This window comes from Urocitellus parryii, chromosome 16 (assembly GCF_045843805.1).
Source record: "Urocitellus parryii isolate mUroPar1 chromosome 16, mUroPar1.hap1, whole genome shotgun sequence".
Taxonomy (NCBI): Eukaryota; Metazoa; Chordata; class Mammalia; order Rodentia; family Sciuridae; genus Urocitellus; species Urocitellus parryii.
The window spans coordinates 22,339,463-22,367,070 of NC_135546.1; the positions used below are offsets into that span (position 1 = coordinate 22,339,463).

The window sequence follows — 27,608 nt, forward strand, 5'->3', positions numbered from 1 at the left end:
CTTCTAGAACTAAAAAATGAATTCAGCAAATCAGCTGGATATAAAATTAACACACATTAAAAAAGGCAATTCTGTACATCAGTGGCAAAGCCTCAAGAAGGAAATAAAAAAAACTACCCCATTTACAGTAACTTTTAAAAAAGAAAACATAAGATACTTGGGAATCAACTTAACGAAAGAGGTGAAAGATCTATACAATGAAACCTACATAGCCCTAAAGAAAGAAATCAAAGAAGACCTTAGAAGATGGAAACATCTACCTTACTCTTGCATAGGCAGAATTAATATTTTCAAAACGACCATACAACCAAAAGCACTATACTTATTTAATGCAATTGTGATCAAAATCCCAATAACATTTCTCATAGAAATAGAAAAAGCAATCATGAATTTCATCTGGAAAAATAAGAATCCCAGAGTAGCTAAAGCAATTATAAGCAGGAAGAGCAAAGCACGTGGTATCACTATACCAGATCTTAAACAATACTCAGAGCAATAGTAACATAAACAGCATGGTATTGGCACTAAAACAGGCCAGTAGACCAATGGTATAGAATACAGAACACATAGACTAACCCACAAAATTACAATTATCTTACATTAGACAAAGGTGCCAAGAACATGCATTGGAGAAAAGATAGCCTCTTCAACAAATGGTACTGTGAAAACTGGAAATCCATTTTTAAAAAAATGAAATTAAAACCCTATCTCTCACCATGCACAAAACTCAACTCAAAATGGATCAAGGACCTAGGGTTTAAACCAGAGACTCTGCATCTAATAGAAGAAAAAGTAGGCCATAATCCTCATCACATGGGGCTAGGCTGCCCCAACTTCCTTAATAAGATGTCTATAGCACAAGAATTAAAACCAAGAATCAACAAATGGTATAGATTAAAACTAAAAAGTTTCTTCTCAGAAAAAAATCTGAGGTGAACAGAGAGCCTACATCTTGGGAGTAGATTTTTACCCCTCACACATCATATAGAGAACTAATATCTACTATATAAAGAACTCAAATGCTAAGCGCCAAAAACCTCAATAATCCAATCAAAAATTGGCCAAGGACCTGAACAGACACTTCTCAGAAAAGGATGTAGAATCGGTCAACGAATATTTAAAAAAAAATGTTCATCATCTCTTGCAATTAGAGAAATGCAAATCAAAACCACTCTATGATATCATCTCACTGCAGTCAGAATGGCAGCTATCATAAAGACAAACAACAAGTGTTGGCAAGGATGTAGGGGAAAAGGCACACTCATACACTGCTGGTGGGACTGCAAATTGGTGCAAACAACATGGAAAACTGTATAGAGATTCCTTGGAAATCTGGGAATGAAAACACCATTTGACCCAGGTATACCTCTCCTCGGATTATTCTCAAAGGACTTGAAAACAGCATACTACAGGGTCACAGCCATGTCAATGTTTATAGCAGCACAATGCAGAATAGCAACTGTGGAGCCAACACAGATGCCCTTGAGTGGATGAATGGATAAAAATATGGGGCATATATACACAATGGAATTTTACTCAGCAATAATAAAATCATGGTAATTGCAGGTAAATGGATGGTATTGGAGAAGTGAAGTTAGGCAAACCCCAAAACTAAATGTTGAATGGTTTCTCTGATATAAGGAGGATGACTATAGTGGGGTAGGGAGGGGGAGCATGGGAGGAATAGATGAATTCTACATAGGGCAGAGGAGTTGGAGGGGAGAAGAGGAGGCAGGGGATTAGCAGTGATTGTGGAATGTGATGACACCATTATCCAAAGTACATGTATGAACACACAAATTGGTGCCAACAAACCTTATATGCAACCAGAGATATGAAAAATTGTGATATATATGTGTATTAAGAGTTGTACTGCAGAAAGAAATGAATACATATATAATGGCATAAATTAGCATGAATATACTTTCTATACAGAGATACGAAAAATTGTGCTCTATGTGTGTAATAAGAATTGTAATGCATTCCACTGTTGTCATGTATATATATATATTTTAGAGAGAGTGAGAGAGGAGAGAGAGAGAGAGAGAGAGAGAGAGAGAGAGAAAGAGAGAATTTTTTTAATATTGATTTTTTAGTTCTCGGCAGACACAACATCTTTGATGGTATGTGGTGGTGAGGATCGAACGCAGGCCGCACTCATGCCAGGCAAGCGAGCTACCTCTTGAGCCACATCCCCAGCCCTGTTGTCATGTATTTAAAAAATAAATAAATATTTTAAAAAGTAAGGTATTGAAAGATATTGTGGACACTATAAGCCTACATGGTTATATATCTTAAAACAAAGAGCTGGAAGGGAAGATGCAAAAACAACATGAGAAACCAAAAAAGAATGTGCCCCAAACAAAGATGCTACATTATTAGAATCCATGGTGAGAATAGCAGGATAAATGGGAGAAGGTACATAATTTTTTTGTGAATTAAAGGATGATATGAGAGAAAATACAGGCAGCAAAGAATCATTTTGATAAAGAGCTACATAAGCAAAAACAGAAAGCAAAATATTCCTTCAATAAGGAATTTTTTTTTGAAAAATTTTTTGAAAATTTTTTTTTGAAAAAAAAGAGAGATTCTTGAAATTAAGGAAACAGTAAACCAAATTAAAAACACAATAGGAATCATCTCCAACAGAATAGATCACTTGGAAGACAGAACCTCTGACACTGAAGACAAAATATATAATCTTGAAAAAATAAAGTTGACCCCAGTGAAGATGGTAAGAAACCATGAGCAGAAGATTCAAGAATTGTGAGATAATCTGAAAAGACCAAATTTAACAACTATTGGGATAGATGAAGTCATAAAGGTCTAAACTACAGAAATGGACAATCTATTCAATGAAATAATACCAGAAAAATTTCCAAACATGTAGAGTGAATTGGGAAATCACCAAATGAACAAGAACACTTCAGGTCTACAACAATGCACCTCATAATGAAAACACCTAGCATACAGGAGGAGCAGAGCATTTGAAAAGCCACAAGAGAAAGGAATCAAATTACATATGGGGAAAACCAATCACGATCTCTGATTTCTGACTTCTGAACTGAGACCCTGAAATCTACAAGGTCCTGCAACAATATAAACCAAGCTCTGAAAATAAATGGATGCCAACCAAGAATCATACCCAGCAAAATTAAATTTTGATTAGCAATTAGATTTCGATTCAGATGTTATTTTATGACAAAATAAAAACCTTCCATCATACACAAATTTAAAAGAATTTACATCCAGAAACATGCACTACAGAACATCCTTGGCAAAATATTCCATGAGGAGGAAATGAACAACAATAAAAATCAGAAAAGGGTAGTATCACTCTAAAGGAATAAACTACCAAAGAGAAAGTGACTTAGTTAAATACCAAAAGTAACAAAAAATAACTGGGAATAAAAATCTTGTCTCAATAATAACCCTGAAAGTTTAGTTCCAACTCAGCAATCAAAAGACAGTCAGATTAGATAAAAAAAAAAAGACCAACAATATGCTGCCTCCAAGAGACTCACATCATAGGAAAAGACACCCACAGACTGAAGGTGAAGGTTGGAAAAAAATATATCATTCAGGCTGGGGCTGGGGCTCAGTGGTAGAGCACTCACCTAACACATGTGAGGCCCTGTATTTGATCCTCAGCACCACATAAAACTAAATAATAAAGGTATTGTGTCATTATACAAAAAATAAATAATAAAACACATACTACTCACATGAAATATGGAGACAAGCAGGGGTTTCCATTCTTATATCAAATAATGTGGACTTCAAGTGAAAGATAATCAAAAGGGATAAAGATGGACACTACATACTGCTTACAGGAACCATACACCAACAAGATAGAACAATTATAAATAAACACATCCCCAAAACAATGGAGCATCTATGTTCAAACAGACTCTTCTCAAGTTTAAGGGCCAAGTAGACCACAAGACAATAATTCTAGGTGACTTTAAGACACCTCTTTCACCACTGGATAGATCTTCCAAACAATATCTAGACAGAAAGTATAGAAATCAATAATAAAATAAATAACTTTGATTTAACTGACATACATAGACTATATCACCCTTCAACAGGCGAAGACACTTTCTTCTCAGCAGCAAATGGATGCTTCTCTAAAATATACCATATGTCATGCCAAAAAGGAACTCTAAGCAAATACAGAAAATATTCAATATAGTTCTTGAAACATTGGCCAGAGCAATTAGACAGATGAAAGAAATTAAAAGTGTATGTATAGGAAAAGAAAAACTTAAACTAGCACTATTTGCTGATAATATGAATCTGTACCTAGAAGACCCAAAAAACAACACTAGAAAACTTCTAGAACTAGAATTCAGCAAAGTAGCAGGATATAAAATCAACACCCACAAATCAAAGTCATTTCTGTATATCAGTGACAAATCCTCTGAGAGAGAAATGAGGAAAACTACCCCATTCACAATATCCTTCAAAAATAAAATGAAACTTGGGAATCAACAAAAGGTGAAGGATCTATACAATGAAAACTATAACACACTAAAGAGAAATCAAAGACATTAGAAGATGGAAAGATTTAACTTGATCTTGAATAGGCAGAACTAATATTGTCAAAATGGTCCTACTACTAAAAGCACTCTACAGATTTAATGCAATTATGATCAAAATCCCAATGGCATTCCTCATAGAAATAGAAAAAGCAATCATGAAATTTATCTGGGAAAATAAGAGACCCAGAATAGCTCAAGCAATCCTTAGCAGGAAAAGGGAGGCAGGTGGCATTGCTATACCAGACCTTAAACTATACTACAGAGCCACAGTAACAAAAACAGGATGGTACTGGCATCAAAACAGGCTGGTAGACCAATAGTACAGAATAGAGGACACAGAGACCAACCCATAAAACCACAATTATCTTTATTAGACAAAGGTGCTAAAAATATGCACTGAAAAAAAGATAGCATCTTCAACAAATGGTGATGGGAAAACTGGAAAATCCATAGGCAGCAAAATAAAATTGAATCCCTCTCTCTCACTATGCATAAAGGTTAACTAAAAATGGATCAAGGATCTAGCAATTAAAGCAGAGACTCTCCAAATAGAAGAAAAAGTAGGCCCTAATCTCCATCATGTGGGATTAGGTTACAACTTCCTTAATAACACTCCTATAGCACAGGGATTAAAACCAAGTATCAACACATGGGATGGATTGAAACTAAAGATTTTTATAAAAAAAAAACAATAGAATAGAGAGTCTACTTTCTGGGAGCAATTTTTACCTCTCATACATCAGATAGAGCACTAATCTCTAGGGTATATAAAGAACTCAAACGTCTTAACACCAAAAATAATAATAATAATAATAATCCAATCAATAAATGGACCAAGGAACTGAAAAACACTTCTCAGAAGAAGATATATAATCAATCAAAAATTATATGAAAAAATGCTCATCATCTCTAGCAGTCAGAGAAATTCAAATTAAAACCACTCTAAGATACCATCTCACTCCAGTAAGAAGGGCAGCTATTATGAAGACAAACAACAATAAGTGTTGGTGAGTATGTGGGGGAAAGGTACACTCATACACTGCTGTTGGGACTGCTAACTGGTGCAGCCAATTTGGAAATCAGTATGGAGATTCCTTGGAAATCTGGGAATGGAACCACCATTTGACCAAACTATTTCTCTTCTCGGACTATACCAAAAACTTAAAAACAGCACACTACAGGGACACAGACAGGTCATTGTTTATAGCAGCACAGCAGCAAAATTCACAATAGCTAAACTATAGAGTCAACCTAGATGCCCTTCAGTGGATGACTGGATAAAAAAAATGTGGCTTATATACACAATGGAATATTACTCATCATTTAAAAAGAACAAAATCATGGCACTTGCATGTAAATGCAGGAGTTGGAGAAGATAATGCTAAGTGAAGTCAGTCAATCCCCCCCAAAAAATGCAGAATGTTTTCTCTGATATAAGGAGGCTGAATCATAGGGAGGGGGAGCATGGGAGAAATAGATGAATTCTAAATAGGGTAGAGGGGTGGAAGGGAAAGGGAGGGCACAGAGGATTAGCAAGGATGATGGAATGTGATGGACATCTTTATACAAAGTTCATGTATGAAGACTTGAATTGGTTGTCAACATACCTTATATACAAAGAGAGATGAAAAATTGTGATATATATGTGTTTTAAAAGTTGTAATGCAAAAAAGTACATGTATAATGGCATAAATTGATGTGAACATACTTTATATACAGAAATATGAAAAATTTTGTTCTATGTGAAATAAGGATTATAATGCATTCCACTGTTGTCATGTATTTAAATAAATAATAAAACCATAAAAAAATCATTATCTAAAAAACACCTAGAAAAAAAGAAAGAAGAAAGAAAGAAAGAAAGAAAGAAAGAAAGAAAGAAAGAAAGAAAGAAACTAACTGAGATAGGATGCATTTGGTGCTACATACCTGATATATCCAGTGGTCTGGAGGCTGAGGCAGGGGGCTCACTATTGTGAAGCTTACCCTAGCAACTGAGTGAAACCCTGCCTAAATTTAAAAATAAATAGGCAGTAGTAATTTTTAAAAATTAAGAAAAAATAAAAATTTTTAATAAAACTTTTAAAAGGACTGAGGATATTGTTCAGTAATAGGACACCCTGGTTCCAATCCCCAGTTTCACAAAAGGAAAAAAAGAATGAAAAAAGTCCTTTTGAAAGTTATAGAAAATATATTTTTAAATTTATAAATTATATATATGAAAACAAAAATTCTATTCCTCAAATGACTCCATTAAAGAGAACAAGGAGAAGTGACAGATGAAAGAAACAAATTGCCTCACATTTAACCAAACTCTTCTAAGGAGAACAGAGACTACAATAGAAAAGCAGGCAAGAGCTGTGAACAGCCCCTTCAAATAGCAAGTATCTAAATGTCTCTTCATCACAAAGCAATTAACGTCTTTAGAAAGGAGGGACTGTACAATAAAGTCACATTGAACACAAATTGAGACAGTGTTGAAGAACATGTGGGGTTATCATGAAGGTCCACAGAAACAGATATGGACCCTACAGCACCTGTTCATATGGGGACACAGTTTTGTTTGCCATATTGCATACATTTTGACAAATACTATGAAACACCATGTCAGTTTTATATAGCTGTCACATAAATGTCACATTTCACATATAAGCATACTTAAATAGTACATCGGCAGAATTTGAAAAAAAAAAACAAATACAGATAAGCACATAAAAGACTGAATTACACATCCTGGGTACAGATGATAGGACTCCTCATTATAAAGAGGACAGCTTCCCTCAGGTTCATCTATGACAATACCCCATCAAAATTTCACAATGATTTCCTTTTCATTGAAGAAGGGACCAAAGCAAACAGTTTGAAAATTCTCCTGGAAGGTTGAATTGATGTGAAATTAGCCAGGAATTCTGAACTCTAAGAGCAAAACCAGGAGCTATCATTACCAGGCACTAACGCATGTTATAAAATAATCATATTGCAGTAATTTGAGGACCAAAAAAATCACAATGCAGTAATTTCATAGATGACTCCATATGTATGTAAATGTCAATATTATTATTATTATGAAGTGGAATGAAAAGGCCTAGCTAATTACAACCATCTCCAGTGGAGGATTTGATGTGAATGAACAAGACAACCCAGCATGAAGGGAGGTGTGGGAACTGGAGGCTCATAGCACTGGTAGGGCTTGGGTGCAGGACGTGCGTGGTACTGGATTATACTCCAGCACCCTGAAGAAGCCCATATTGAGTAGAATTATGTTTCAAAATTATACCAGAATAGGAGGCTCCTGCATTCTCTTCACACATGGATACACCAAATAAACACCTGCTTCTGTTTTGAGTCCCTACAAATAAATTTATACATGGGTTGAGTAACCTAAGCATTGGACCACTGAGAAAATATCTACCATCTGAAGGGCAGGCAAAGTTGGGGGACACTTGGGCAATAGCTCTGCCTTGAGCGATGTGCTACATAATTTGGACAGAATACCCCAATCCAGTGTCACCCAGAGTAGATGAAAACTTATTGGGGTCACAAATGGAACACATTGGACACTAAATGACTTGTCACTGGAAACAAAATTTGTCTGGTGCTAATAGAAGAACGAACTAGATATACACAAGTATCAGGAGTGGAAAAGGGGTGGTTTTCTATTGCTGTGGAAGGTCATGAGATTTATCCATGGGGCCAGTGCAGAAGGGGAGTGAAATCAAGGGTCCCAGTTTATCCCTAGAAGGGATTTGCCCGCATGATCTGCAAACTGTGGTTGCTAACAGCTGAGCTCCTCTCTAGCCAGTCCCTAAGGGTAGGCAGGAGAAATGCAGTCCACCCAGCAGCCATGCCTGAGCCCTCTCACCCCTACCTCAGTAATAACTAATGTCCTGACCAGTTCTTTCTGCAAGGAGTATGTCCAGGCACTCAGGGTCCCAACATTTTTTTCCACTCCAAGGACTCCATCTTAACCCACCAAGCTTTGGGAGCAATGGCAACTGTGCATGTGCAAATCTCCCGGTATCAAAAACTGGCTTCACATTGATGTGCAAGCACTTTCAGGGACTAATATCATCATCCCCCCACCCCAGAGTGAAGGAAAAGAATGAAAACCACAGCTCCCTGTTTCTTTATAGAATAGGCTCACACCACTTTCTTGCAGTGAGCACAGGCAGCCTAGGTTCTAACCAACTGCATCAGGAATTCAGTCACCAGCCAACTAGTAGAGTTTCTGCAGCCTGAGCACAGCTGTGGGAAAGGCTTCTATCAAAAAGGTGAAGGAACTAGTCCTCCAATGACATAGATATGGAGAAAGAGACATGCTGATGGCATGGGGCTAGAATATAAGCTTAGTGCAGAGAATTTTTTAAAATAGCATGGAGTTCTTTAAAGGCCAGCAGAGTAACAACCACTCTGGAGGCATTTCCAAAGGAACTTGAACCAGTGTGTTAATAAATGGATGCATTCCCATCGCTGTTCCAGCATCCAAGGAGCCAGGAGGAGGGAACATCTGAAGTGCCTTCTAGATAAGGAGACTCCTCCCAGTCACAGGGACATCACCTACTCCTCTGAGAAACTACTTCCCCTAAATGCACCTGCTCATAGGTCAATAGGTGGCTGATATTTACCAGATGCTCAAAGACCTCAGATGTGCCAGGTGTGGGATCCCTGTGTCAGGCAGAGACAAAACAGGACCAGGAAAATCTCAGAGAGGGCTTGAGACCCCTAGGACATGCAGTCCACAGTGGGGACACTCAGCCCAAAGACATTCTGACAAGGTGTCTGGCCTGGGAGAGGAAGGGAAAATACACACGTACGTGCACACACGCACACACACACACACACACACATTTTTACAAATGTCTAGTGGTTTTTAGTGTACTTTTCTCTCATGTGAAATTCTCAAACAGAAAAAAAAACTTTTGCTTCTGAGTCAGAGGGTGGTTCCAGTTCTAGATTCTTGAAGAATCTCCATTTTGCTTTCCAGAGGGGTTGCACTAATGTGCAGTTTCTCCAACAAGGTGTGAGCATGCCCTGTACCCCACATCCTCACTAATTTATTGTTACAGGAAAATTGTCACTGGAAATGGGGACAGGGGACTTTAATTTTAGGAATTCATTTATACATGTGTAAAGGTTTCATCTGGGAGACGGGTTCTGGATCTGATATTTTGCTTCCCTTACATTTAGAACATTCAGGGGGACCCAGGCAGGAGGCCCACACCTGTAATCCCATCCATTCAGGAAGCTGAGGCACAAGTTCAAGGCCAGACTCAGCCTCTGTTTCAAGCTAAATGATAAAAAGTGTGAGGGATGTAACTCCATGGTAAAGGAACTCTGCATTCAATCCACTATGCCCCCGTGCCACCCAAAAGAAACAAAAGCTAATGAGGAAGAAAAACCTGAGACCCCTGCAGATCTCAGCCCCCTTAGGTATGAAAAGGGCCCACTGAGTGGTGATTCTCAGGGTCACAACACTCTGAAATCCACCACAGAAGAAATTCAGGGAGGAGATTTGAGCTGCCAATTTGTACAGGAGATAACCATGTGTTCAATAATAAGAATAAAAAGAATCCAACATCTTTAGAAACCTAAAAAATGTAAACTAAAACCCTATCAGAGAGAAAATTAAATAGTATCAATGAAGATAGGAAACAAAAGAATTCTAACAAACTCAAGGAGTTTAACTGCTTCTTAACTATTTGTGGAAACAGTTTTGCTGTTAAAGACACATGATAGTCCCCCACCACAGGGACTTGCTGCAATCAGTTCATAGGACCAGGATAATACATTAATAGTCATGGGATATTCAGATTAAAAATAGTATAAAATACCATGTGTAAGTTTTACACGGGTGCCATATGCATGCGGTATTATGTATAAATATGACACACTAATAAACAATCCAGCATGCTTTACTCTTAATGGAAGATCCAGTCCTAAAATTTATCCACAAAGTTAAATATAAGTAAAGTTAACCAAGAAACTTTTGAATTATAAGAGCAAAAAATTATAAGAGGAAAAAAAAGGATTTATTACCTAACATGTGCATTGTGAAGCTGTACTATTACAATTGTCATCAAGGAATCATGATGTCAACAAAGTCCACCCAGGAACCCACGAGGATGTAAAAATCATAAAATGTAAAAATCAATTAAGTGATTGCAATGCAAAAGTCATTATCAATCAAACCCTAACCAGGTCAATCTCAGCAACTTAGCTAGACCCTCAGTCAGAATAAAAACTAAAAACTAAAAACTACCAGGCTCATAGCTGAGTGGAAAGCACCCTTCTGTTAATTACCAAAACAAAAAAACAAACAAACAAAAAACAAATAAAGTCCACAGGAATAAGCGAGGTCCTTGTAAACCTCAGCTCCCCTTTGGCAGGAAAACCATGTTTGGAGGTTTGATTATTCTTATTAATTAATTAATTTATTTATTTTTTTGTATTTAACGCAGAGTCGCTCGAATACTGAGCTCCATCCCCAGCCTATTTTGCATTTTATTTCGAGGCAGGGTCTCCCTGAGTCTATAAGTGCTTCGCAAACTTGCCCAGGCTGGCCTTGACCTCGCAATCCTCCTGCATCAGGCTCCCGCCCCAGCCACTGGGATGACAGGTGTGCGCCATCGCCCAACTTGTAGATTGGATTTCTAGTGGTCCCACCTGTCAATCACCACAGTCCGGGAAGATGCTGGGAAGTCGCACTCACCTGCCAGACAGGACTCCAACAGGGGCTGAGGCTGCCCCAGGGGATGGGGAGGCTGCGAGGGGTCTCCGCCACTGTCACACTCCCCACCAGTCTGGCCAGGGGGACTGAGTGGCGCTCTCCCCGAGGGGCTAAGGCCTGTGGACGCAGAGAGCGCCAGGAGATGGGGTTGGGGTCGGCCAGATCGGGTTCCCCCCACAGCCAATGCCGCCAGACGGCCTCCCTGCCCGGCCTCCCTCTCAAGCCTCCCTGTCCAGGCACTAGGTGTCACTACACAATCACCATTCCCTGGTGCCCAACAGCCAAGCCTTCCCTGGAGAGCTTCGCCCCCTGCATCGCAGGGCCACCCGGGATCCTGGGCATGGAGCAAAGCCTGGAGTCCAACTGCAGGAATCATGAAACCGCGAATGCAGGAGAAATAAATCCCATCCCGAGTGCAGAAGCCCACCCCCTGCTCGCTGCCTCGGCTCAGGATTGGATAATACTCAACACAGGGGCTTCTGATTGGACAGGGCATCAGTCAGTCTCTGCTCTGCCCAGCCTGAGCCCTGGGAGCCTTTCTTTTGAGTGACGGGGGGGGGGGGTGATATCTGCTCCAGGCAAGGAGGAAACCAGAATGGCAGGTTTTTTTTTTTTTTTTTTCTTCGTTTCCTTTTGAGGTCTGGGCATTGGGTCAGGGTTAGGAAGACCAGAATTCTATGTTCTGTTGGGTTTTGATGTTAGGAAATTGAAGTCAATTTTTGAAAGTTTCATCACCTGGGCCTCCTCCTACAATAAGACCTTCCAGAGCATCTTCAGGTTGCTGACTTGTCCTCTGTTTATCTTTGCAAAATTCTCCAAGCAGAACTGGCCTTTTGCCCCTTGGGACCTGCTGGTAGAGGCTCCCAGGGGGCCTGGCAGACCCTTGGAGGGGACTCCCACCGGGTTGGCAGCATGAGAGCTGATTTTCCTCCAGCTGAGTTGAATCTGTATCTTGAGTCCTCATTGAGCTGGAGGCAGAATAAGGAGATCAGAACAGAAGAGACCCAGGAGAGCACAGACCTGGGTAAACCCCAGCAGCACTGGGCTCTCTCACTCTCTGGCCATGGGGGTTGAATTCAGAACTCGACCTCTGAGCCCCTTCCCCAGCCCTATTTTGAATTTTATTTAGACACAGCGTCTCACTGAGTTGCTTAGCACCTTGCTTTTGCTGAGGCTGGCTTTGAATTTGCCATCCTCCTGCCTCAGCCTCCTCAGCCATTGGAATGACAGACATGTGCCACTTTTTTTTTCTTTCTTTCTTTTTTTTTTTTTTTGAGAGAAATACCTGCAGTGGCCACAGGATAACAGCCTTGCACACATCAAGGCCACCTGGGGTACTCTTCCTGGTTCTTGCCAGTCCCCTGGATCCCAGGCAATGGGATCCTGCCTCCTCCAAAAACCAAAGACACCCTGCCCAGGTATGCATCCTTAGTATCAGCTGAATACTCTGAACTTGGCAAGAAAAAAGAAAAAGAAAAATGACAGACCCTACCTGCTTGTCTTGATGCAAACAAATCCAATGTGTTTCCAAAGAGAGCACTGGTCTTGTCCCCCCAATTCAGTGGTGCAAAAAGTCACATAATACAGAGAAGACTTCTCCTTAAGAGGGCATCAAGGGTTTCTCTCTTTAAGGAAAAACAATTTGGGTTTGATTGGGAGTCCAGGAAAGCCAATTCCAGGTTTTCCTAATTTGGTAAGTAACTCCATTGACTCAATGTACCCTGCTCCTCTCTACCTTAATTAACCATGGAGGCCTCCAGGTTACCTGCCCCTTGGGACCCCTGCTCCTGCAGATGAATGTTTGTGGGAGGTCCTTACTTCTCCATGCAGCACCCTGAACCTCCACCTTCCCTTCAGGCTTCAACACCTTTGGCAGCATCCAATGGGGGAGCGGTTTAGAAAATTCTGTAATGTCCCTAAAGCCATTTCTTCATCCGGCTATGATGCTATCAATTTGGTCCCATGGTCCTTTTCAGTACTTTTTAATTTTTTCTTTTTTATTGGTTCTTTTTAGATATGCATGACCATAGAATTCATTTTGATAAAATCATCCAAACATAAAATATACCTTATTAACATTAGGACCCCATACATTTGGGTGGGCATCATGGGTGGATTCACTTAGGTATTTTCATATATTTAAATAGGAAAATTATGGTCAATTCATGCTACTGTCTTTCCTGTTCTAATCCCCCCTCCCGTCCGGTTGTTCCCTTTTGTCTAACCCCCACCTTCCTTGTGATGCAGATAACAAATATCAGGGAAAACATGTGACCTGTGGTTTTGGGAAATTGCCTTATTTTACTTTAGCATGATAATCTCCAGATCCATCCAGACATTTACTGGCCAAAGTCATAAAGTCATCCTTTTTTAAAGCTGAGTAATATTCCACAGTGTATACATACCACAATTTCTTTATATATTCATCTGTTGATGGGCATTTAGGCTGGCTCCTTAGCTTAGCCAGTGTGAGTTGTGCTATCATAAACATTGAAGTGGTTGTGCCCCTATAGTATACTTGTTTTATCTTCTGGATTTATGCTGAGGAGTGGGATAACTGAGTCAGAGGGTGGTTCCAGTCCTAGATTCTTGAAGAATCTCCATTCTTCTTTCCAGAGGGTTTGCACTAATGTGCAGTTTCTCCATCAAGGTGTGAGCATTCCCTGTCCCCCACATCCTCACTAATTTATTGTTACAGTATTATTGATCATTGCTATTGTGACTGGAGTGAAAGAGAATCTCAGTGTAGTTTTAATTTGCATTTCCCTAGTTGCTAGATACATTGCCTTTACAGGATTCATTTTTTAAAATATTTTTTCTATTGGAGTCGGACACAATACCTTTATTCTATCCATTTATTTTTCTGTGGTGCTGAGGATGGAACCCAGTGCCAGCACATACTAAGCAAGCTCTCTACAGTTGAGCCCCATCCTCTGCCCTCATTTTCAGTATTTTTAACTTTTGCTTGACAGTAAGAGCAGCCCAGTTATTTGGGGACCATTATTGCTGCATTTGTGAAATGGGAACATTTATCTTGAAGGAAGACTGAGGAGGTCAAGCCACATGCCCAGGATTCCAGGGATGAGCAGTATACAGTTGTTTTGCCCAAGATTAGAAAAGGATTATGTGGCTAAGAAGAGGGAAAGAGCCGGGGACACCTTGGGAACAGAACCACTCTTTTCCCCATGAGGGACATAATTAATTTTTATTGCTGTTAGTTTTCTTAACCAAAATGAGAAATTTCCCTAAGCTACCAGTGCCACTAATTATAGGTCCCTGGATGGAGCTCAGATTTCTCTTGAGAAACAACAAAAAGTGAATAACCAACCCAGCGGTTCCAATAACCAACAAGCTAGACCTTGCTCTCCTTAGGGGCAAAACACTGGGTTTTACCAAATAATTAACAATCCAACAGCACCTGACACCCAATTAACAGGGGATGGAGAATTGGATCAGTGGGTGTGGGTGTCTGTGGGTGGCCAGCTGCAGTAGTTTACCTCTGGGTGCATTTCTTGCATCTCAGAGGTTTTTCAACCCCAATGAGATAATCAAAGTGGCGAGAAAACTGGCAAAACCCTCTGCAATATTCTAGCCAAGAAAATTCATAAGCACTTTAAAAGCATCTTAAAGTTTACCCTCAGTCAAATGTGCCTCAATAAGAATGAAACCATTTGAAAAGAGTTGTTAACATAAAAAGTTTCTGAAATCTGCTGGTTTGTGGACCACACTTGTGTATCAGTGCAAAAACCATATGAGTCCATGGCTAAATACATAAGTAAAAATAGAAATCTAATAATAAGCATTTTCTTAAGTCTTCTGTCCTGAAAACACTGCCCTATGTGCTTTGATAACTAAATGATCATTTTATCATTCCTTTAGCAACAATTGAAGTCCATAAAGAACTGTGGAACATGTCTGGTTGGGACAGAAATGTTGGGATACCAAGAAGAAAGTTACTCTGAACCTCAAAGGAGAAGGTTCATAAATCACCATAATGCAGGAATGCCAACAAAATATTTGAAATTACAAACAAGGGACTGGAGTTTTGCTCAGTGATAGAGCACCTGCCTAGCACCTGTGAGGCACTGGGTTCAATCCTGAGCACCACATTAAATAGAAGTATATAAAATAAAGGTATACTGTCCAACTAAAAACTATTTTTAAAAATAAAGATCAGATTTTTTTAAAAAAAGCAACTCCCTGCAATGCAGCATTTCGTCTAGACCAGCTTCCTGGACCCCCAGATACTAGCATGATATGAGCAAGCTTAGAAAAATGGGTGAGAAATACAGAAGTCTGATCTGGCCCCATCTCTAGTCCAGCCAGCCTTAAATGTCCCTCTCCAAATAGCTGTATTTGCTGTCTCTCCTTTTAGGGATTTCTCACAGTTTTTCCTTTCTTTCTTCTTGTGGTGCTGGGGATTGAACCTTGGACCTTGTACATGCAGGGCAAGCACGATACCGGCCTCACTGAATTCCTGGCTCCTCATGTTCTTTCCTGAATGTGGATCTATTTTCTAAATAGGTCTGTCCATGCGCCTGAAAAATGAAGTTCTTTTCTGCCATGAAAACCAAGAAACCTACTTTTTCTGAGCTGATGTCATTCTCTCTCCCTGGAATCCCTTCTTATCACATAACCTCTCACAGCCAGAGTCAGACTTGAGCTTTGGAATTTTGTGGGATTTTTATTGTTTGGGTTCTGATATCACATACATCACTGGATGGAGATAACCAGCAGCTATGCATTTTTTTTAATAAGCAAAGGAAAATGTTTGGTAGCACATGTCTGTAAGCCAGGCATTTGGGTGGCTGCTTCAGGAGGATCTCAAGTCTGGGGCCACAGTTCGTCTCTTAGCAAGACGCTGCCTCAAAATATTCACAGTTCTGATATTGGGGGAGTCTTTATGAACAATGAAGGGTCAGAATTCCTGTTTCAACTGTCTCCCCTTAGGATGCTGTGTGTAGGTCTGTGACTGTTACATTCCAACAGGACCTAGAGTGGTTGCTGGTGTCCACCTGTATTAATAAATAGATCAAATGAAGAGAAAAAAATAAGTAAAGCAATAAAAGATCTGACACTGTAGCTGGTTGTGATTCCAGGGATATGGAGGTTATGTTGTGTTTCTTAGCTCTTGTGTTCTTGCAAGACAGGATTTTAGATAATTCATAAAATGTAATCAGAGTAGAGCAAAGTTTATTGGCCAAAATATCACTCTCAAGAAGGGGACAGGAAAAAAAGTGAGGCTTTTCTGACATCTCTAGACCTGGCACCCACTTTTCTCCTCAAGTTTATGGGAGATGCTGTGGGTTATTCCAGAATTCTACCCATGGACCAATTCCTACTCTTAACTGGCAGTAGGATAACATCGTATTTGTAGGTTCCTACTTCACATGGTCTTGTCCGGAGACATCAAAGCAAAACCCATGTGTGTGAGTGTGTGTGTATTTGTGTGTGTGTGTGTGTTTGTGAATTTTACTATAATAAAACTTGTATTATGGCAGCTATTGTGAAGACAGACAACAACAAGTGTTGGCGAGGATGTGGGGAAAATGGTACACTCATACACTGGTGGTGGGACTGCAAATTGGTGCAGCCAATATGGAAAGCAGTAGGAAGATTCCTTGGAAATCTGAAAATGGATCCACCATTTTACCCAGATATCCTGTGGAGCCAACCTAGATGCCCTTTAGTGGATGAATAGATTAAAAAATATATACATTATATATACGCAATGGAATTTTATTCAGCAATAAAAGAATAAAATCATCTGTGTGGGGGAGATTATGGTATTGTTCTCTTGGTTTCTGACTTTTAGGGAATGGAATTTTTCTGAGATTCTCACCAGTATCTTTGCCATTGTTAAAGGGGTATTGCAATTTACTTGTGTTTCTTGCTGTCTGATTTTGTTGTTTTCCAAAATGAGGTATGAGGTAGAAGTGGATTTTAAGTGGATATTTTTAATTTAGGAGTTCACTAATTACTATTAGAAGCAACATATGAGATCAGAACAGTAACAAAATTTAATATCATCAGTTATTTATGGGCATAAGAAAATAAGTAGCAAACATAAAATTAAAGACAGTTCTAATGACCATAATATCAACAGCAAAATACTTGGAAATTTTTCAAGAAATGTGAACACTTGGACTTTTAACATGGCTTGTTTTTAGAAAAATATAACATTATCCCTAAGCCACCTTCTTTTTGTTGGTGACCTTAACTGAGAGAGAAAATATAGTAATTAAAAACTTCCCCCTGTGATCCTGAGGACAGGACTTAGGTATGGTCTACGAGTGAGCTCTATCTTCATCCCATTTTTATTTTTCTTTGAGAGATGGTCTTGCCACGTTAGTGAGGCTAGCCTCAAAGTTGTGACTCTCAAGGCTCGGCTTCCAGGGCACTGGGGATACATGCATGTGCCATCACAACCCTGGCAGGGATTAATCTCTTTTGTTTTCTTAATTGTAGTGGACAGAGTACCTTTATTTTATATATTTATTTTTAGGTGGTGATGAGGATTGAACCCAGTGCCTCACATGTGCTAGGCAGGTGCTCTAACTCTGAGCCCTAGGCCCAGGGATTTTATTCTTGCTTTCATATTACAGGTTGGCTCAGGATAATATCTAGGTTTGCAAACGTGTATAATGTCCCCATTTTGTGAGTAGAAGGTAGAGGCCGCAATGAGAGAAAATGTCTATCTTTATCCTTGGAAGTGGAAGATCAAATGTCGATTTACCTGCAACTTAGTATTTGAGGATTGCCCAGATATTAAAAAATATAAGCAAAAGACACATGAGTTCAAGGCTCTGAGGAAGGGGGACTAGGTATTTCAAAATGTGAGGCATCAGACTGAGAAAAACAATGCTAAGCTATCTAGATATAGAGAATAGGGTCCCTTGCATTTAACTTTAGGATCACAGAAGATATATAAGAAAATAAACCATTTACTGGGTACATTTTAAAAAGATGATCATGGGTAGGACTTGGTCAAAAGTCATCAATATCACACCGCACCCACACACCCACACACATTACTTCCCTTTTACCTCTTCCCCACTTTAGCAGTCAAGTCAACATCCACTCCTCAAGGTGCATCCTTGCATGAAGAGAAAGGACTGAGCCACAGTACATTTGGGGATCACAATTGGCAGATATTTGCTAGCTTATGACAGAAACTAGCAAAGGAATGGCAGAGTTCAGGAACATCTCTGTCTCTTTTCTCTCACAAACAAATAACTAGAGATTTCAATTATAAATTGATGAATTAAGTGAACTTGGGAGTATTGGGCCAAATATTTGGAACACTGAAAATATAAATGTTCAGCAGTCTAATGCCTTATTTCTTTTTTATCTTTGTTTTTGTTTTTAATGCTGTGGATTGAGCCCAGTGGCACTCAACCTCTCAGCAACATTCCTGATCATTTTTTGTAATTTAGTTTGAGACACGGTTTCACTGAATTGCTTAGTCCTTTCCAAAGTTGCTGAGGCTGTCTTTGTATCAGCCTCCAGAGACACCACTGGGATTACAGTCATGCACCACTACACCTTGCTAATGTTTTATTTCATTATTTGCACAAGAGCAGTTTTTCATGTAATATAACCTACTGAATGCTCTCGAAATATTGCACTTTGTGAAAAATTAAAGAGATAGCTTATTAACTTTACATTAACAAACTTAAAGAATATGATTTTTCTTATGCCTTGGCTTCTTTTCAATTTATAAAATCAGGTTAGGACATAGTTTTCTATTTTATTTATTCTTTTTTTAGGGGGGGGGCTATGCTAGGGATAGGTCCCAGTATCACTCAACCACAAAGCCACTTCCCCAGTTATGTTTATTTTATTTTTTTAGAATCAGGGTCTCACTGAGTTGTATATGTCCCTATATATTTGCTGAGGCTGTCTTTGAACTTGTTAATTTCCTGCCTCCGCCCCCCAAGCCATTGGGATTGCAGGTATGTGCCCAAGCTCCCAGTTTCTTCATTCTTTTGTAGTTGTTGCTTTCTTTTTTACATAAACTCAAGTTGAATAACAGTATGCTTAATAATACAGATATAGAGAAAAGCCAGTGATGTAGGTAAGCAATTGAACATATCCACAAGAAAGTATATCATATATTCACCGTGGTGTATTACTCAGCCATCAATACAAACTCCTCTAATGGTCAGCAAAATAGATGAAATTGGATGATGTCATGCTAAGTGAAGAAATACACAATACTGTCACATCTCATGTTAACTAATATAATATTATATGCAAGTATAATAGTGATTAGTATGGCTGAGGAGTGTGTGGCGGCATCAAGGGCAGAAGAGGATGTTTGGATATTATGAATACATGTATATGCATATATATAAACATCACACTGAATCCCATAAGCATGTGCAATTGCTATGTGATGATAAAAACCATCATCTCTCATAATTATCAAATTCTGCACTAAGAACACAATCCTGCTGTCTTTTGGAATTTTCAGTATATGAAGCAATATTATTGATGATGCTCCCTGATAACCACCAGGCTCTCCCTACACATCCACTCTATTTTCTTCCAGGCTCTGAACATAGGGTATACAATGTATTTCTGCAACTGGATCATCTCACTTAGCCTAAAGTCCTCCAGCTTGTCTGTGTTATTGGAGAATATTCTTCTGTTTCTGCTGTTTGGCCCTGGACTGCCTTACCAGTGACAGAGATCCACCATCATTTATTTTTCAGTTTTAAGACAGAATGTTACTAAACTACTAAGGCTGGCCTCCAAATTGTGGCAACACTGCCATATACATCATCTTTATTTTAAAGTTGAGTAATAAGTGAGGTGTGGAGACACATTTCTTTTGTCATGCTAGGGACTCCATAGGCTGAGGGAGGAGAATCACTATCTTGTAGCCAGCCTCGAATCTTGGTGACACCCTCTGCACCTTAAAAGTCCTTGTCTCAAAATAATCGTAAAAAAACTGAAAAAATTATATATGTATGTTGATACATTTGTGTGTAAAAACAATAATGAGTCTCTCTTTATCTATTATCTGTAATATACCCTAGGTTCTTCTTCCTGAGTTACTCTTTGGAAATTGTGGTTGTGGATACTATGTTGGTTAATTTGGGAGGGTAGATATTCCTAAAGATGGATTTTATTTCCTTCAATTGTTAGAGTCATTAATTCAGCTGTCCATTTGAGTGGATTGAGATACCCAGAGAATTGATGTGGAAGATCTCTGCAGGTGTCTGTGAGTGTAGAAGGCTGAGTCAGAAAGCCTGGGGAATACGTGTAATGAACATATATATTGGCGTTCAATTGGTTTGATTTGGAAAAAAGCAAGAGAAGCAGTCACTCTCTTATGCTCCAAGCTTCTTATAGTCCCCTTTGGGGACTTGCACCATTGGCTCTACCGGGGTCTTTTAAAAAATTTTATTTGTTTTAATTAGTTATCCATGACAGTATAATGCATTTATAAACTTTGATATATCATACATAGATGGGATATAATTTCTCATTTTTCTGAGTATACATATTGTAGAATCACATGGGTCATACAGTCACATACATACATAAAGTAATAATGTCTGTTTCATTCTCTTTCTTATTCCCACATCTTCTGCCTTGCCCTCCTTTCACTTTCCTCTACCTAATGTAAGTTAATTTGATTCTTTTTTCTTTTGCATTACAATTCTTAATACACATATATACCACAATTGTTGTATCTTTTTTAATGTAACGTATGTTGACACCCAATTCAAGTCTTCATACATGTATTTTGGATGTATGTCACATTCTACCATCCTTGCTAATCCTCGTCCCCCTCCCTTTTCCTCCCACCCCTCTGCCCTATCTAGAATTCATCTATTCTTCCTATGATCCCCCTGCCTACTCCAGTATAAGTCCGGCCCCTTATGTCAGGGAAATATTCGGCATTTGTTTTTTGTTTTTAGAGGGGGGGCATTGGCTAACTCCAATTATTATCTTCTCCAACTCCATCAATTTACATGCAAATGCCGCAATTTTATTCTTTTATTGTTGAGTAAAATTCCATTGTGTATATATGCCACATTTTTTTAATGTATTCATCCACTGAAGGGCATCTATGTTGGCTCCATAGTTTAGCTATTGTGAGTTGAGGTGCCATAAACATTGATCTGGCTGTGTCCCTGTAGTATGATGTTTTTAAACCTTTGTGCTTAGACTGAGGAGAGAGATAGGTGGGTCAAATGGAGGTTCCATTCCCATATTTCCAAGCAATCTCCATGCTACTTTCCAAATTGGCTGCACCAATTTGCAGTCCCACCAGCAGTGTATGAGTGTGCCTTTTCCCCACATCCTCACCAACACTTATTGTTGTTTGTCTTCATAATAGCTGCCATTCTGACAGGAGTGAGATGATATCTTAGAGTAGTTTTGATTTGTATTTCTCTGATTCCTAGAGATGATGAGCATTTTTTCATATATTTATTGATTTTATATCCTCTCCTGAGAAGTACCTGTTCAGGTCCTTAGCCCACTTGTTGATCAGGTTATTTGTTTTTCATCTACCAGGATCATTTAAGTCCTCTGACCTGGACCACAGCTGCTTCATTTTTTCTTCATATTGTGAAGCTTCCAGCTTCTTGGACTGAGCTGTTACCAGTTTCCCAGTGTTGCCATCCTGTAGGCAAAAATTTGGTGACTATTTCTTCCATGATTATGTGAGTAAATATAATAAGCTCCCTTCTGTATACACATATACATTTTTTATGTATTCTATTTTTCTGAAGAATCCTAAAAATACAGGCATATTCTCAATGTCTGGGTCATATTACATCTCTAGTTCTAATTTTTTGAAACACCTCCTTATAATTTTTTTAATGTCTATTCAAATTTATATTCCTGGCAAGGATGTCCAAGTGTTTCCTTTTTTGCATATCCTCTGCAGTATGTGTTACCTACCAAAATTTTGAGGATTGAGACCACAAGCATGTGGTTTTATCTCATTGTGATATAACCTGAAATCATAAAAATTCCAGAAGAAAATGAGAAATTTTTTGCCATTAGAGTTGGCAATGGTTTTAGATAGAATATGCTGAGACTGTGCAAGGAAAAACAGCTGAGACTATATAAAGCTAAAAATGCTTCTATACATCAAAGGAATCAATCAATGAAATGTAAAAGTAGACTGGGTTAAAGAAAACTGTTTCTAGCCTCATGTCTGATAAAATCTCAACATCCAAAATATAAGAATCTTACACAACTCACCAAAATTTAATATAAACCCCTCATAACCTAATTTAAAAATGGTAAAATACTTAGATTCTTCCCTAAAAATTTAAAAAGTGTGTAAAGACATATGAAAGTTACTCAAGATCACGTATTAGGCTACATAAAATGATAATTTAGCTTTTCTGCTTTATTTGTCTCACAGGATTATGAGTGCACACTCTCCATCATTCACGGGGCATCTTGAGATCAATTAGCAAAATGCCAGGTTCTCATTACCCCACATTATGCTTCCTCATTTTTTCATCTTAATTGCCAAGAAAACCTTGAGCCTGAAAAACAACAAAATATAGATAAATTGATAGATAATCATCAACTTTGAAAATTACTTCAGATATCAATAAATACATTAGTAGACCGAGATGTGAAGAAATATAAAATAGACATACAAATCAACATTTAACTTTACAACTGCTCAAAAAATACTTGCAGTTATGCTGATATGGGAGCACATGCCACTAGTCTTCACTACCTCGAGGCCACAGCAGGAGGAGGATTTAGGCTAAGGTATTTGAGGCCGACCTGGAAAGAACCCAGCTCTCAAAATTGACCGACCAAAAAACCAAACAGTAGTCACATTTTTAAAAAGGAGCCTTCACGGGTGATTTCTATGAAACATGTAATAAGGATCAGTAACAATAATTCACGATCATGTCTAAATGTGGAAGAAGAAAATTGACTAATTCTTTCTGTAACAGAAGAAATACCAGCCAAAACAGCATAAGAATGGAAATTGCAGACCATCTTTTTATAGATGTTCATGCAGATATACAAAACCCCTAGTAAACTGAGAAGAACAACCAAAACAATCATTGGACTTCATGACCAAAAGGGACATTGTCATATGGGAAGTTTCCAAAAATCATTTTGATAGAGCAAAGCTTTTCGCAAATCACTTACCAAATTACTGTAAAACTTATGGCCAAATATGACCAGAGGAAAATTCTTTTTCAATCCACTTAATGGCAGCTATGAACTGTTTTCATATTTAATGGTGTGAACTGAAGTGTTTATCAATTTATTTTTAGGAAAAGAAAAAATGTATGCTTTGCTAATATCTAAATATTGTTTGAGAATATTAAATGGGATATTATATATCAAAAATCAAATAGCATATGCAGATAATACTATTATTTCTATACTGTTTCTGAGCAATATCCATGAACTAATGAAACGTAAGAATTAGTTCAATAATGTCAAGGGTTAAATGGACAACATTAAATCATTTAAATTATATACAGTAGCAATGAGCAATGTTAAAATCAAGGCACAATCCATTCACAAATATAGGGAAATAATCTAAATGAAAGTATTAACAAAAGAATTGTTCACTGCAAAGTAAAAAGTAAAGGTGAAAGTAAAATGCAAAAAAGATCATGGAAACAAAATGGGAAAACTGTTAATATACAATGATTAAAAGTTTGATTTGGGGTTTTAAGGGTCGATAGGCTTCCTCCAGACTAGTACGTAGCATGGGGCCAGGCTTACTCCTCAGGTCTGGCCTGGTGCAGTGCCGGGCTTCCTCCTAAAATCTGATATGTAATATATATATATATATATATATATATATATATATATATATATATATCAGTTAAGTTATTAATTGTGTTATTGAGCTCTATAGATTCTCTATTTAACTTTTGTTTGGAAGATCTATCCAGTGGGTGAGAGAGGTGTGTTAAAGTCATCCCAGATCACGTGGTGGTCAATTTCACTCTTGAACTGGAGAAGAGTTTGTTTGAACATAGGTGCCCCATTGTTTGGGGCATATATATTTATGATTGTTATGTCTTGTTGGTGTATGGTTCCCTTGAGCAGTATGAGATGTTCTTCTTTATCTATTTTGATTAACTTTGGCTTGAAGTCTACTTTGTTTAATATTAGTATGGAGACCCCTGCTTGCTTTCAAGGTTCATGTGAGTGGTATGTTTTTTCCCAATGTTTCACCTTCAGTCTGTCCTTTCCTGAGTCTCCTAGAGGCAGAATATGGTTGGATTTTTTAAAAAATCCAGGCTAATAGCCTATGTCTTTTGATTGGTGTGTTTAAGCCATTAACATTTAAGTCTATTATTGAGTCATGGTTTGTATTTCCAGATATCTTTGTTTATTTTTGCTACTTGACTTGAAATGTTAATTATTGTTTAATTTTTAATTTGTATCTTCATATAGGAACCAGCATTTTAATTGAACATGTGTAGTGATCAAATAGTGCAATTGATACCTTCTAAAATATCATTTTGATGTTTGAAATCTGTGAAGCCTTCTTAGAATGTCCAGAGTCTAAAAATTACTTATACAATTAAAACCATGGGCTATAAAACCTAAGAGTTACTTTTCCCTCTTAACTGCTTTTTGGCACTCCTTGCCAACTGTCTCTTAAAACAGATATAAAAACTTTTCTCCTTTGTGATTATTTGTGATCAACTTTTTCAGCTTCAACATATGAGTGCAAACATACAGGATTTGTGAAATATGAAAAATCACTAGAAAAAGACAGTCTCCCATGGTAAATCCAGAAAAAAAAGAATATAAATTTAAAAATTGTAGACTATAATTCCAGTGCCTTGGGAGGCTAAGACAGAAGGATAGTAAGTTCAAATCCAGCAACAGCAAGGCCCTGAGCAACTTGGTGAGATGGTGTCTCTAAAAAAATTTAAAAAAAATAGGAGTGGAGATGTGGCTCAATGCTTGAGTCCCCATGAGTTTAATCCCTGGTGCCCATTTATATTTTAGGGTTCACATTTAATCACTAGGCCTTTGTTATTTTTGGTGACATCTATATATAAATGGCATATGCCAATTCTTATGAATTTATTTTATGTAAGTCAAATATTATATAAATATTTTTATATTATAAGCTTAAATTGATCTATATTAGCATGTAAAAAAATAACTTAAAAATGATTTTAGGTGAGGCTGAATGCCTGCAATCTCATTGGCTCAGGAGTCAGAGGATTACAAGGCCAAAGCTCAATAACTTAGCAAGGTTTTCTCCCAATATAAAATAAAAATAGCTGGTGTGATAGTTTAATGAGTAAATGCCATGGGTTCAATCTGGGGTAAAAAGGAAAGGAGGAGGGTTTTAAAATTGCCTTTTCTCAACAACAAAACAAATGTGAAATTTAAAACCAAAAACTGCATTCTATCACTTTTCTGTGACATACAGAATCTGCTTTAATTCATTTTAAACATTTGAATCTTACACAATATAAGTTTACTAACGCTCAATAAATGACATGTTTTAATCACGTGTGTCTCCAGGCCATTAGATGAATTTAAGATCAGTGTAGCTGAGAAATCTGCAGTCATACAAAGTGGAGTGTGCAGGTGCCGTGGATTTGCAGTAATAGTCAAGAACTCATGGATGGGTTGTTCATTTCCTTGAAACTGTTGGAAAATAGTTTTCTGATGGTAAATTTCTGTATCAGTATTGGGAACAACTTAGACCCTTTCCTGATAGTATGCTTCAAAGAAAGGGACAAAATTTCATGCAATAATGAGGAGAACTAATCTTCATACAGGTAGTGGCTAGGAGAAAGCACAGTCTTGTCATTCGATAGCTCCAGTTTTGAACCACAATCATCACTAAATGTTGTGCATCAAGTATATATGATTAAAATTGTGTAAATGCACCATGGTAGTGTTGTGAAGAAATATCTATAGTAATGTCTATGCTAGGGTACCATTGTTGCTAGGAAGCATCCTGGAGAATGGGAATGATTCATAGATGACTGAAATCCTAAGCTATGTACCTTCCCAGCTGTGCAGATTATGCCTTGCACAACATAGTCCAGGAGATCATGAGACATAACACAAGCTCTCTGACATCAGAGAGGTAATTTGAGAAACACCCCTCAAACAAGGGTCTACGGAGTGATATTTCCAGCTTGGTCCACAGATGCCCTATTGTACTGGGCACTGATGTCCTTTTTGCACTGGAGAAATCAAGCTGCCCCCTAGAGTGGGCATTCTGTGTGGAAGGATATGTAAATCACAGGGAATCTAACGCAGTTTTCTGAAATAGGTTACATTTGAAGAATTCACATATGGTAAGAAAAAGTTAAGGCCAAGTGAGGAGATGAGAAAAAACAGATCACTCATGAAAAAGAAATTTTAAAAAATCAGAAGTTTTGTTTGTTAGAGCTGATAGTAAGGACTCCCTTTACAATCTGGATCCAGGAAGGAGTCATGTTAGATATGGTGCTGTCACTAAAGTCAGGGGTGGCTGTATGATACATGCACCATCATCTGTGTTGCAACCATCTAGTGAGGACTGCTCAGGCAGTAGGCACAAGCTGGTGGTCAGGACAGAAGTAGAGAGAATTAGAGGAGAAGAACACCCCACTGTAAGTTAGGGATATTTGGATCCTCTGGGTGGGCACATTCCATGGTGAAAGTGAGAGGAAGAAACATCTCTTCTCCCATATGCAGTGTGAGCTCCATCCTGTTTATAAGGGATGAGGAAATAGGATCTTTCACCCATAACAACACATGTGCAGACTTACAGCTTGGGGTTGACCTCATCTCACAGCTCAGCTTCACCACTACTGCCAACCTTCCCCATGTCCTCTTGGTATTAACTAACAGACAAAATGGAGATGGAGAATTGGGACTTGTCTTCATTCAAGCAAGTGGGCATGGGACTGATGTCAGCCTAGGCAGAAACCTCTTACTTGTGGCACTTTGTGTGCTGGGAATCTACAAATAGCACTAGGGAGAAATGACTGACACCTCAGAGAGGGTGACACCATCACCCAGCACCTCTGCTGCAAAACACACCCTCTAGTAACATGAGGAGCAAACCCCGGGCAATACTTGACTGAATGAATGGCAGCTCTTTTTGAGAAGAAGATATGAGAACCATGGCTTGCTTTTGTAAATTGTCAGGGTTTTAAAATACAGCTCAGGATTCACACTTACATCTATAATATTTATATAACTATCATTTTAAGTTTCTCCTGAGAAAGGCCACTAGAAGAGAAATTGATCTTTAAAGTCAAGAAAAGAAGAAACCCCAGAGGTGCTTCTCTGTGGGGACAAGTGCATGAAGTACTGCATACAGGGCATAGGTTAAGGGTGTCTGTATG

The 27,608-nt window shown here is 38.3% G+C and overlaps 1 pseudogene; it reads right to left on the reverse strand.

Moving 5' to 3' along the window:
* LOC144250627 (uncharacterized) overlaps positions 1-11,647 on the reverse strand; it is a 79,473-nt pseudogene extending 67,826 nt beyond the window's left edge.
* Positions 11,648-27,608: the final 15,961 nt, after the last annotated feature.